Genomic DNA, 14,440 nt, shown 5'->3' on the forward strand with positions numbered 1-14,440 from the left:
TTCTCCCCATGTCCGCATAGATTTCCTCCTGGTGTTCTGGTTTCTCCCCACAGTCCAAAGGTGAATCGGTTAGTAGGTTAATTGGTCATTGTAAATTGTTTTGAGATTAGGCTAGTGTTAACACAAAATACTCTGCGGATGCTGGGGTCAAAGCAACATGCACAACACGCTGGAGGAGTGAGTCCTGACAAAGGTTGACTGTTCATTTCCATGGATGCTACCCAACTTGCTGAGTTCCTCCAGTGTGTTAAGTAGGTTAGTTGTTGGACGGAGTGGCTCATTGGGTTGCAAGGACCTGATCTAAAGGGTTCCGCATCTCTAACTAAATAAAAGTAAATGTTTTCCTTCTTAGTAGTGCCTGTTTTATGTAGAGTTTGACTCCATGGTAACCAAAATCCATGCATTGCTATTCTCATGTGCAAACCCAGTGAGTGGGTGAAGGTAACATACTTTTCTATTGGAAACGTTGGAGTCAAACTCAATCCAGTCATCCCTGATCTAAGGAGACACATTAAGCTTGCATCAATGGACAACAATCAGGAATAGTCACCCAGATGAACCGGAGAAAGTCGTAACATTTCCACCTCTTCCCTCAGCTAATTAGCAGTACATAAAGCTTTCGTATTTTATCTGGCCCAGTACCACACAAGGTGGTACTTTCAGCCACAAAGCCTTTAGGGGAGACAATGTTTAAAATAAATCACAACCACAAGAACTCTGCAGGGAGTCATTGTGAGAAAAACAAGCACAGTAAGTAACATTGCATAGACAGATGTGTTTGGAAATGAGCTTCCTCCCTTGGATCTACCCCAGCTGATACTCACAGAATTCAGCTAAAACACAGTGGCTCTGTGCCCACTACAATAGGCAAAGGTTTCACAATTGCACAGAAGCAACATTAGATCAAGTAATGTGCTCACGGTATTTGGGTTGCACTCACAAGTGAATTAAAACATTGCAGTCATTAAAGAAAATTATCAGTAAAGGAGTTAATCAGCATACCAAGTAGTTCTCATAATTAAAATTACTCAAGTTAAATGATTTGGGGAGGAAGAACCAAACAGATTCACAAATCAAGCAAGTTTTATAATGATGTTGTCTTTTGAAATGTATAATCTTGAAACTTAATCAAGCAATATTTTGGATTGGAGTCAATCTTGTGGTATATTGCAGCAGTACATACCATTCCCTCTGGTATTGCCACTATAATAAGACTGCATTATAAACATTTGCAGCCATGCCTTAGATGCAGACCTGCTTATCAGTAGGACTGGAGGAGAGTTATAAAATTAATTTGATAATTTCTGTTTGCGATGTTAAAGAATACCTTTGTCATTACTAAATAAACATTGTTTGATGACTAATTGAACTGAAATATGCAAAGCAATAAAAAGATTGGGTTTAGATTTTAGAACTATGATGACCATATGATAAACTGTATTTTGGCCATAATTTTAATACAGCAATTGCAAGTGTTTTACTGCAAGAGTCCAGAAAGAAACATGGAACAATATATTATCAGGAAGGGTAAATAGGTAGATAAAGTTTTGGCAGCAGCATCTTTGCCTGTGAAGAATTTAAAACAAAACAAACACTGCTAAGAGATGAAGGATTTCCAATTTTGGCATCCAGCATTAAATGTTCATGATCTATAAGCTTATAAAAGTTTACTTGTGTGAACTGGAAGGACTGAAAGAGTTTGTGGAAGCCTGGGTCATGTTGCATCATGGTTTGAAATTTAGGCTCTATTGAACCATCGCTCAAACAGGAGTTCAATGCAAGTACCACAAAAACATGCTTTTACTGTGTGTGGCCTGGGTGGGGTTAATATATCCCATTGGCTCTGAACGTTGATAGAAATAAATACAATGCCCTTATAAACATAAATTATGGAAATGAGAAATTTCTGATTTGATTCTTTGTACTGAATTAACTGACCTCAGTAAAAATAATCTGTTATTTACTTGTGAGTTTAGATACTGAGTGTTGACTGTTTACTCAAACTTAATGATCAAAAGTAGCTGATTCATTCAACACCAATACGTGTTTTTCTATGAAGAATCATAATCTACTAATTAGGATAGAAACTGTTGCTGATTTGATGAATTTACATACAAGATGGGTAAGACCAGTTGCAGGCTGCAAATCGGAATCAGATTTAATATCACCAACATATAAGATCATGAGAAACTAGAGCAGAATAAGGCCATTTGGCCTATCGAGTCTGCTCCACCATTTCATCATGGCGGATCCATTTTTCCTCTCTGCCCCAATCTCCTGTCTTTTCCCTGTATCCATTCATGCCCTGACGAAACAGAATTTATCAACCTCTGCCGTAAATATACAGAATGACTTGGCTTCCACAGCTGCCTATTGCAACGAATTCAACAAATTCACCACTCTTTGGCAACGGACTTCCTCCTCATCTCCATTCTAAAAGGACACCCCTCTATTTTGAGTCTATGTCCTCCGGTCTTAGACACTCCCACCATAGGAAACATCCTCTCCACGACGACTCTATCAAGGCCTTTCACCATCTGATAGGTTTCAATTATGTCACCCCTCATTTTCTGAATTCCAGTGAATATAGGCCCAGTGCCATCAAACGGTCTTCATATAATAGGCGTTTAATCCTGGAATAATTTTCATAAGCTTCCTTTGAATCCTCTCCACTTTCAGCACATCCGTTCTAAGATAAGGGGCCCAGCACAGTACACAATAGTCCAAGTGAGGCCTCACCAGCGCCTTATAAAGTCTCAACATTACATCCTTACTTTTATATCCTAGTCGTCTTAAAATGAATGCTAACATTACTTTTGTCTTCCTCACCACAGACTCAACCTGCAAATTAACCTTTAGGGAATCTTGCACAAGGACTCCCAAATCCCTTTGCACCTCAGATTTTTGTATTTTCTCCCTATTTAGAAAATAGTCAATTCTTTCTTCTACCAAAGTGCATAACCATGCACTTCCCAACACTTGTATTCCATCTGCCACTTCTTTGTCCATTCTCCTAATCTGTCTAAATTCTTCTGTAGCCTCTGTATTTCCTCGAAACTACCTGTCCCTCCAGCTATCTTCATATCATCGGCAAACTTTGCAACAAAGCCATCAATTCCATCATCCAAATCATTGATATATAATGTAAAAAGAATCGACCCCAACACAGACCCCTGTGGAACACCAATAGTCACTGGCAGCCAACCAGAAGGGGCTCCCTTTATTCCCACTCTTTGCATCCTGCCAGTCAGCCACTGCTTTATCCATGCTAGAATCTTTTCTGTAATAACATGAGCTCATAGCTTGTTAAGCAGCCTCATGTGTGTCTCATTGTCAAAGGCCTTCTGAAAATTCAAGTATACAACATCAACTGATTCTCTTTTGTCTATCCTACTTATTATTTCTTCAAAGAACTCCAACAGATTTGTCAGGCAAGATTTTCCCTTGAGGAAACCATGCTGACTATGGCCTATTGTATCATGTTCCTCCAAGTACCCCAAAATCCAACTTCTTCCCAACTACTAAGGTCAGACTAACTGATCTATAACTTCCTTTCTTCTGCCTCTCTTCCTCTCGAAGAGTGGAGTGACATTTGCAATTTTCTAGTCTTCCAGAACCATTCCAAGATCTAGAGATTCTTGAAAGATCTTTACTAATGCTTCTTCAAACTCTTCAGCCACCACATTCAGAACCCTGGGGTGTACACCATCTGCTCCAGGTGACTTATCTACCTTCAGACCTTTCAGTTTCCCAAGAACCTTCTCTCTAGTAATACACTTTGTGCCCCCGACATTTAGAATTTCCACCGTACTGCTTGTGCCTTCCACAGAGAAAACTGATGCAAAGTACTTATTCAGTTCGACCACCGTTTTGTTGTTCTCCATTACTACCTCTCCAGCATCATTTTCCAGTGGTCCGATATCCACTCTTGCCTCTCTTCTACATTTTATCTGAAGAAACTGTTGTTATCTTCATTAATATTATTGGCTAGCTTACTTTCATATTCCATCTTTACCTTCTTAATGACATTTTTAGTTGCCTTCTGTTGATATTTAAAAACTTCCCAATCCCGTAACTTCCTACTAATTTTTGCTGTATTATATGCCCTCTCTTTAACTTTTACGTTGGCTTTGACTTCCCTTGTTAGCCATGGTTGTATCATCTTGCCTTTAGAATACTTCTTTTTCTTTGGGATGTGTGTATCCTGTGCCTTCTGAATTGCTTTCAGAAATTCCAGCCATTGCTGCTCTGCTGTCATCCCTGCTAGTGTCCCTTTCCAATCAGTTCTGGCCAACTCCTGTCTCATGCCTCTGTAATTTCCTTTACTCCACTCCTTCTCAAACTTCAGGGTGAATTCAATCATATTATAATCACTTGCCCATAAGGGTTCTTTTACCTTAAGCTCAATGGATCAATTCCGGTTCATTGGTCAACACCCAATCCAGAATAGCTGATCCCCTAGTGGCCTCAACCACAAGCTGCTCTGAAAAGCCATCTCATTGGCACTGTAGAATTACCCCCTCCTGGAAACCCACACCAATTTGATTTTCACAATCTACCTGTACATTGAAATCCCCCACGACTATTGTAACATTGCCCTTCTGGCAAGCATTTTCTATCTCCCATTGTAACTTGTACACCAAATCCTTACTACTGTTCTGGGGTCTGTATATAATTCCCATCAGAGTCCTTTTACCCTTGCAGTTCCTTAGCTCTATCCACAATGATTCAACACCTTCTGACCCTATGTCACCTCTTTCTAATGATTTAAATTCAATTTTTACCAACAGAGCCACACCAACCCACCTACCTTCCTGCCTATCCTTTCGATACAATGTGTATCCTTTAACATTAAGCTCCTGGTATAATCTTTCAGCCATGATTCAGTGATCATACTGTACTACAGGTTCATCGACCTTATTCCATATACTGTGTACATTCAAATATAACACCTTTAGTCCTGTGTTCATCTTTCCTGATTTTGTCTGCCTTTTACGTTGCAACTCATCCTGTTGACTGCAATTTTGCCCTATCATCAGCCTTGCCTTTCTAGGGGTCTCGTAACACATTGGCTCTATTTGTAAACCAACTACTTCGTCTTCAGCACTATCACTCTGATCCCATCCTTCTGTTAAGTTAGTTTAAACTCTCCTGAACAACTTTAGCAAACACGGATATTGGTCCCCCTCAGGTTCAGGTGGCCGGCTGGTGGCGCAATGGCATCAGCGCCGGGCTCTGGAACGAAGGTTCCTGAGTTCGACTCCAAGTCGGGCCACCCCCCTCCCCCCCGAGCACGCTTTCTATCTGTGCTGGGTTCAGCATTGAGCTAGCCACTCGGCCTTGTTAAAAAAAAGGGTCGCGTCAGGAACATTCATATCGTGCCCCAGTTAATCCGAAAGGAGACCAATCCTGACACCATGCGCCAGACAAGGATGGCTGACTGTCTGGTGCGACACGCTAAAAAGAAAAGGTGTAACCCTTCCCTTTTGTGCAAGTCATGCCTTCCCTAGAGGAGATCCCAATGATCCATAAATCTGAACCCCTGCCCCCTGCACCAGTTCCTCAGTCATGCATTCACCAGCCGAATCATCCTATTCTTACCCTCACTGGCATGTGGCACAGGCAGCAATCCAGAGATTACTACCCTGGAGGTCCTGTTTCTCAGCTTTCTACCTTGCTTCCTAAAATCTCTCTTCAGGACCCCCTCACCTTGTCTACCAATGTCATTGGTGCCAATATATACCAAGACTTCTGGCTGCTCACCCTCACCCCTGAGAATGCCATGGACACGATCCAAGACATCCCCGATCTTGCCACCAGGGGTGTCTCTATCACGCCCACAGAAACTAATCTCTGTTCCTCTGACTAAGGACTCTGCTATCAAACATTGCAGTCCACTTCACCTCTCTGCTCTCTGAGCCACATCACCAGACTCCCAGTCACTGTCGCTCCTCCCGGTAGGTTGTCCCCCTCAATAGTATCTGAAGTTATATACTTATTTTTGAGGGAATGGCCACAGGAGTACTCTGCACTGGCTGTGCATTTCCCCTCCCTCTCCTGACAGTCACCCAGTTACCTGTCTCCTGCAAGTTAGGGGTGACTACCTCCCTGTGGCTCCCATATGAGTTGAAGGTCGTTGAACTGCAGCTCCATTTCCTTAATATATTCTCTCATGAGCTGCAGCTTGGTGCACCTGACGGAGATGTGTTTATCTTTGAGACTGGAGGTCTCCCAGACTTCTACATTCCACACACCGTATGAAACGCTAGTATAGTGAGCCATTCTCACTATACTGTGCACTAAACAATGAGGAATGGACATGTAAGAACAGAGAGGGAGAGTAACTTACAAGACAATCTACCTCACCCAAGCCTGATGAGCCAAAGCCACTCTAAAGGCGGGCACACTCAAAAGAACGGCCGCTTCGCTTGCACTAGAATTATTCTTATTGGCACTTTCTAATGAATCCCTCTTGATGATTGGTTACTCCTCAACTCAGAAAAACTGCCATGAAACCCTGCATTCAAAATCTCAATGGTTGCCCAGATTAAAAAGAAGCTTTTGTTGTGAAATTTGTTGTCTTTGCAGCAGCAGTACACTGCAATACATAATAATAGAGGGAAAATGTGAATTACAGTAGATATATATATATAAAATAGTTAAATTAAATAGATAGTGCAAAAATAAAAAAAATAAAGTGAGGTAGTGTTCATGAGTTCAATGTCCATTCAGAAATTGGGTGGCAGAGGGGAAGAAGCTGTTCCTGAATCATTGAGTGTGTGTCTTCAGGCTTCTGTACCTCCTTCCTGATGAAAGCAATGAGAACAGGGCATGTCTTGGGTGTCGGGGGTCCTTAATGATCGATGCTCCCTACTTGAGGCATCGCTACTTGAAGGTGGCTTCACTGGGATTGGCCAACATCGTGGACTTGCAATTGCTCAAGTCAAGAGAAAAATTGCCTCTGATTACTATTCCTAGTTGATGTACAAAACAGAGAAATCTATGTGTGTGTAGGATCGATACTCTGGCCTTTGCAGAGGAGATGCAAATGAGATGGTTAAAATATTGGCTCACATCCTGCCTGATCCCAATTTTGCGATCTTTTCATTTTTGCATAGTTTAAAAATTATTTTTACTTTCCCTTTTATTCATCTATTTGAGATTAACTGCATCTCATGGAGATGAACATACAGTACCATGCAAAAGTCTTAGGCATCCTAGCTCTATATTTGGCTATGTGTGTGTGTGTGTGTGTGTGTGTGTGTGTGCCCCTAAGACTTTTGTGCAGTATTGGATTTTGTTATTTTTGGCATTCAGAAATTTGACGAGGAAGAGGAATATCAGAAGGAGGGATATGAAATTATACCAATTGTTAGGTACCTCCAAACATCTGTTTGGAGAAGCAAAGTTACTTTGCACCAATGGGTATGGAAGTATTAACTCAAAATAATTTTCTCATAGCTGGGTGTTTCCTACCTACTGGTGTCTAAAGTTTCAAAATCCCCATTTGATTCAAGTGATAAACTTGAGTTTGATTTTTGAACTGTGTTCTTGACAAAGGAATTACCACGATGGTGACCTGCAGTTCTTGAAAGCCATCAGGCATCACACCAGATGTGTCAGTAATAAATTTCTCAACCTGAGGGCACAGACGCAGGAAAATCAGGTGCACAGATAGTAGCTGTGACATCTGGACATAGTCACAATAGTGCCGAATCGAGATCCAGCAACCTGCAACTCTTTGCACTGGGCTTTGTGCATGGGAGATTATGTCCCCAGCGCATCCTTAGGTGTGTTGGTTGCTAATACAAATGACACATTTCACTGTATGTTTTAATGCACATGTGATAAAGAACTGAATCTGAATCCAAGAAAGTTTACTATACCACTGTACTTGGTTGGCATGGATGAATTGGCCCAAATGTCCTGCATCCCTACCGTGCTATTTTATATCTCTCCTAATTCTGTATTACAGTTATGATCTTAGTGTAAACCTTATATATTCCTCAACACACATCAAAGTTGCTGGCAAACGCAGCAGGTCAGGCAGCATCTCTAGGAAGAGGTACAGTTGACGTTTCAGGCCGAGACCCTGTCCTGACGAAGGGTCTCAGCCTGAAACGTCGACTATACCTCTTCCTAGAGATGCTGCCTGACCTGCTGCGTTCGCCAGCAACTTTGATGTGTGTTGCTTGAATTTCCAGCATCTGCAGAATTCCTCGTGTTTGCGCTTATATATTCCTCTTTCTGTTACATTCCTAATGGACATGCCTATTTGTTGTCACATAAAGAAGCTGATTTTCCATTGTCCTTGCTCTTCACAAACATTATGAATGTACAAATACATTCAAATATTAGTTAGGGCCAATTGGGCTTCTTGAACCTCCTCCACCATTAAATAAAGATCATGTCTGATCTGATTGTAATCTCAGGCTCTGTGTCCATGATAACATTTCATCCCTTTGCTTATCAAGAATCTATTCACTTCTGCATTAGAAGTATTGTTTAATGAAGGGAGTCCCAAATGCAAACACAGAATAACTTGCATCATCTCTGCCTTAAATGGGCAACCATATATAATTTTTTAAACAGTAACTTCTGGTTCTAGATATTCACACAAGAAGAAACACCTTTGCCAAATTCACCCTGGCAAGACCTCTAGGATCTCATATTTCTTGCCACAGTCCTGTCAAACAAAAAATGACCCATAAACAATCTGGCTTTATTTTATTTAGCAAAAATGATTTGGATTGTAATATCAGTAATTCACAACAATTTTATGAGGCACTCACATTCAGTACTGTACAGAAGTCTTTAGGCATATATATGTAGCTAGGGACCCTAAGACTTTTGAACAGTACTGTATTTGTCAACATGGAGTGGAGAGCGAGCTTGCAAATTTGGCAGGAACAAAGGATGTTGGGAATGGCAAGGGTGGAGTGCCATGGGAGAGTTGTGGGACAGGTGGCAGAGAAAGACTGCCGAGGGCAAGGGGTGGTGTGGGTACAGATACACCCAGCCCAGAAACACCAATCAATGTCATTTGATTCCAAACAATTATAAGCATATAACAATTACAGCACGGAAACAGGCCATCTTGGCCCTTCTAGTCGGTGCCGAACTCTTACCCTATCCTATTCCCACTGACCTGCACTCAACCCATAACCCTCCATTCCTTTCCTGTCCATATATCTATCCAATTTAACTTTAAACGACAGCATTGAACCTGCCTCAACCACTTCTGCTGGAACCTCATTCCACACAGCAATTGGTCAATTGGTCAATTAATCAACAATTGGTCTATTGATTATTACAGAATGTCTATGGTGCTTCCCAGTCCCTCCACTTCCTTTTCCCCTCTACTGAACCATGATTCCCCTCTCCCTGCTTCCTTCCCACTTTCAATCCACAATAGAGACCCATATCAGAATCAGATTTATCGTCACCCACATATGTCATGAATTTGTTTGTGGCAGCAGTACAGTGTAATAAATAAAATTACTACAGGACTGTGCAAAAGTTTAAGGCACCCTAGCTATATATATGTGCCTAAGACTTTTGCACAGTACTGTCCATAGTTTGGATTTCTTAAATCACTGGAACAAAGTCTTAATATTTCTTACTGATATCTTAAAGCTTAACCTGTTTTACCACCTGGAGTATACTTCCAAGGACTGTTGTTTTCAATTTTTTTATAGGTATATAAAAAGGTTTTAAAAAATAATTTGAAGCTTTCCAGTTGGAGTCTATATTTTACACTGCTGCCAAGTCATGATTGTTGTGGATGTAAACTGCTCAGTGGAGCTTGGTATTACACGTGGAAAGATTTACAATGCAATGGCTCTAGACCAAGGTTAAAATGGGGTCAGCTAACAGAAAGACATTTTATCAAGGAAGAGTTCCACACACAATTTTTCAGTGACTGTCTGCTCCAATGTGTGTGGCATCTTATCACAGTTAGTAAAAGCATGTTTTATGTGCATTTAATAAGCTCTAGGAACAGAAGTTTTAAGAAATAAATAAACATGATTAATGAATAGACACGTCCTTCATTATTTAAGATTGTGTTGAAATCAATAATCATACATGTACTGCTTATTGATAAGTAATACATAGACATTGGCACAAGGAACACTGCTTCACATACGCCTAAAAATCACTACTCCAAAAATAGCTCTGTGGGATCAGGTTTTCACTTCATCCCCCACCTTCCCCCTTACCTGGACTCACCTATCACCTCCTTCCCCTCCCCTCAACTTCTTATTCTGACTTCTTCCCCGTCCCTTTGCAGTCCTGATGAAGGGTCTTGACCCGAAATTCCGACTGTTTATTCCTCTCCATAGATGCCTGCCTATTCCGCTGAGTTCCTCTGGTATTTTGTGTGTGTTGCTCTGGATTTCCAGCATCTGCAGAATCTCTTGTGTATGAAACTGAAATATCTTTCTTTAGCTCTTTTTTGCTCCTTAATCTTGAGATTCTGTTCACAGCAATGATATTAAAATATGATTCATAATAGTTGCAAAAGTAATGTTGGCGTGTGGCCAAGTGGTTAAGGCGTCGGTCTAGTGATCTGAAGGTCACTAGTTCGAGCCTCAGCTGAGGCAGTGTGTTGTGTCCTTGAGCAAGGCACTTAACCACACATTGCTCTGCGACAACACTGGTGCCAAGCTGTGTGGGTCCTAGTGCCCTTCCCTTGGACAACATCGGTGGCGTGGAGAGGGGAGACTTGCAGCATGGGCAACTGCCGGTCTTCCATACAACCTTGCCCAGGCCTCAGTCAATATCGAAATCGATGGACAGCCGAAGAAGAAGAAAGAAGAAAAGTCATGAGAAAAGTTTACACATTCTGATGAATGGATCTGTGAGGATAATAATCTAGAGGAGTGAATTTGCAGATTTAAAAAGGAGCTTTCAAAGATTCTTTGTTCAGTGTCTTCATAAGCTAAAAAGGCATTGACTTTACACAATATTCTCTGTGTAAAATGCTGCATTTGGGAGCTCCAGTGACAATGTTCTCTCTGAATAGAAGCAGCATAAGTACAGATAATGTGTTGTGGAAGAAACTTGAGAGTTAGTAAAATTTCTCTATTAAGAACCACTCCATGAATTCTTCCGATAGCATATGCATCATAATGTGAAGGGAAATAATACTAAGTAGAAAGTTATTTGTCTGGATACGATCTAAGCTGAATTAGATGACTTCAGCTGGGATGTAATTATGTGCTGCAATCAGCCTTTGTACTTGCAGATAACCAGAGTTCCTTCTGTAATGTGTGTTCCTGTAGCTTGGCTGTGACAACTTCTTATAGGATGACATATCAACAATCATAAAGCTAGAAAAAAAGGTTGGTTATGCTCAGCAGGTCAGGTTCTGATGTAAGTTTCTTTCCCACCGATGTTGCCTGACCTGCTGAGCAGTTCCAGCATTTTCTGTTTTCATTTCAGACCTCCAGCATCTGCAGTTTTTTACTTGCTCTCTGCCCAAGGGCATTCAGGAGCGGTGGTCACGCCACGGAGTATATTTGGCTCTGAGTAGGGGTCACTGATAGTGAAGGAAGGGCTCAGACCTTTGAACAGAGGTTGGTGAACCTGCTGGATCTGGCAGGTGGTTGTGGTGGCTGGGAATAGGCCCTTGTGTCTAAAGCAGCAACAAGAATCTAAATTTGATAGCTATTGAAACAACATCTTTGATTCTAGAGGAAAATCCTGTGCATTGGTATCGTTAACCTCATGCAATTTTACTTCTGTTGTTGTATTACTGGGAGAGCCTTTCTGCTTTCATATGGCACTGATGTTAATATTACCTTTGCATGGTGTTAGAACTCCTTCACTCCAGTGAAGAGGTTCCCAACCTTTTTTATGCCGTGGACTCCTACCATTAACCGAGGTGTCCATGGGCCCCCGGTTGGGAACCCCGCTCTAGTGACGAGTTGTGCATTCCCCTCTGGTGCTGTCTGACACATAAAAGGGCAGAAAAATTATTACTGAATTGCTGGATAAGCCTCGGAGAGTAGGCCAAAGCAGAACTACAAATATCTTGTGCAATGATTCAACTGACTCTATAAAGTGAGAGGGTTTTCTATTGGACCCTGAATATACTGGATGCCTGCTACATAAAAGTCACAGTGGGGTTATCATTGTGGGGAGGCTGGTGAGCCCAGAAATTAGTTCTGGATTGATTTTGTGTGAGATGATTTCATTTGTTTCCTAATTTTTGCCAGGAAGACTGTATTTTGGAGATTGCTCAGAGGATATATACAGTGGAAACAAACCCATACTGAGGGCTGTCTTCCATTGGGATGGGATTGTAGGATGTCATCTTCAGTTACCTTGATGCAGTTTGTTTTTTAGCGACATAGCACAATAACAGACTCTGTGGAACGGGAGTCGCAGTCAGCCAGCTAAACAACAAAATAGTTGGTTTCCTACAGCAACACAGTTTCCAAATGTAATATTCTCTTGCAAGCTTTAACACAGAAGAATTGCAGAGGTATTTGGCAAAATATCTCACTCAGTCAAGGTTTGCATGAGAGAGACAATATGCAGATTTTGGCAGGGTATTACATTGGGACTGTGGGGATATTGTGTATACTTGAAAGATGATATTAGCAATTATTTTAATGAATCACAGTTATATCTATGTCCAAGTCAATGATTGCCTTTGGTATTAATGGCTGCTGTTGCCCCTTCAACCAGATGTCAAGTTCGATGTTTCTCTATCATGATGTCTGCAATATTTTAATGAGGAATTTAATGTCCAAGAGTCAAAGGAGTTGTCTTGTTGACTTATTGCTGTCAGTGCGATAAAGCTATCCACACTGTGTTGTTTAACATAAAGCATTAAGCATGAAGTTGTGCTGAACTTTTAACCTATTCTAAGATCAATCTTACCCTTCCCTCCTACGTAGCCCTCCATTTTTCTATCATCTATATGCCTATCTAAGGGTTTCTTAAATGTCCCTTGTGTATCTGCCTTTGCCATCACCATAGTAGGGTGTTCCACACACCCAAGTTCATGTTCAAGTTTATTGGCATGTATACCCGCCAAACAAACCAGCATTCCTCCAGATCGAGGTGCACAACACAGTGCGTATAACTCACACATAACACATACAGTAATATTACCACAATTAAATTTTAACAAATAATAAACCACATTCCAGAAGATTGATATGTGAATGACATAAAGGCGCATTTATGACACAAGTTAAAAAGTAAGCAGTATAATGCTACTGGTACTTCATACTTGATGAGACCTGGAGGTGGCAGGGAGTTCAGTCATCTCACAGCCTGTGTGGAAGAAGCTGTTTCCCACCCTGAGTCCTAGTCCTAATGCTACAGCACCTCCTGTCAGATGGCAGGGGGTCAAAGAGATTGTGGGACGCTGAGAGAGTTCCTTGACAATGCTAAGCGCCCTGTTTACTCAGTGTTCCAGATAGGTATCTCTGACAGGTGGAGGAAAGACATCGATGAACTTCTCTGCAGTTCTTGCAATCTTTTGTAGGGTCTTGTGGTCAGATACATTGCAATTCCCATGCCAGATGATGATGCAGCTGGTCAGGACACTCTTGATGTTGCTCCAGTAAAAATTGGTTAGAATGGGGTGGGGGTGGGGAGCCTTGTTCATCTCAAACTCCTCAGGAAATGGGGATGCTGCTGTGCTTTCTTGATTAACTCTCTGAGTGTAAAATTACCTCTGACATCCCCCCTATGCTTTCCTCCAATCACCATAAAATTATGTCCCCTCGTATAATCACTTACACCCTGGGAAAAAGTCTCTGCCTGTTCACATGATCTATGCCCCCTAGCATCTTGTGCACCTCTGTCAAGTCTCTCTCTCATCTTTCTTTGCTCCAAAGAGAAAAGCCCCAGCTTGCTCAGCCTATCCTCATAAGACATCCAGGTAGCATCCTGGTAAATCTCTCTCTGAAGCTTCTACATCTTTCCTATAATCAGTCGACAGGAACTGAACATAATATTCCAAGTGTAGGCTAACCAGAGTTTTATACAGTTGCAACGTTATCCCACGGATCTTGAACTCACTCTCCCGACTAATGAATGCCAACACACCCTTCTTAACATCCTATCAACTTGCGCTACAACTTTGAGAGATCTCTGGAATGGTTGAGATCTACGGTTTGGTGGAAGTTTCTGGATTTGAACCAAGCAATGATGAAAGATTGATAAACCTTTGTCCAAGTCAGCACGATGTATGGCTGGGAGGGGACTGGGTGGTGTTCCAATGCCCCTAGAGTCCTTCTTGGAAGAAGAGTGCAGCAGTGAAAGGGTTATTGTTCAATGTCTTGATCGTGACATTAAGGGAGGTGCTTTCTATGAGGTAGATTAGAAGTTGATTTGCCTCCAGACAATTCAGTATCACATCCTAGCATGTGGCCCAGGAGTAACAATAGCAATGAATAAGGATGTTAGATTCGCAGAA

At 41.5% G+C, this 14,440-nt stretch overlaps 1 protein-coding gene across 2 annotated transcripts in view; it reads left to right on the forward strand.

Annotated features, from left to right (window-relative positions):
- Window positions 1–14,440, forward strand: part of ankrd13b (ankyrin repeat domain 13B) — a 463,600-nt gene that overhangs the window by 13,701 nt on the left and 435,459 nt on the right. The window lies entirely within an intron of this gene.

The sequence above is a fragment of the Mobula birostris genome, chromosome 25, assembly GCF_030028105.1.
Source record: "Mobula birostris isolate sMobBir1 chromosome 25, sMobBir1.hap1, whole genome shotgun sequence".
Classification (NCBI taxonomy): domain Eukaryota; kingdom Metazoa; phylum Chordata; class Chondrichthyes; order Myliobatiformes; family Myliobatidae; genus Mobula; species Mobula birostris.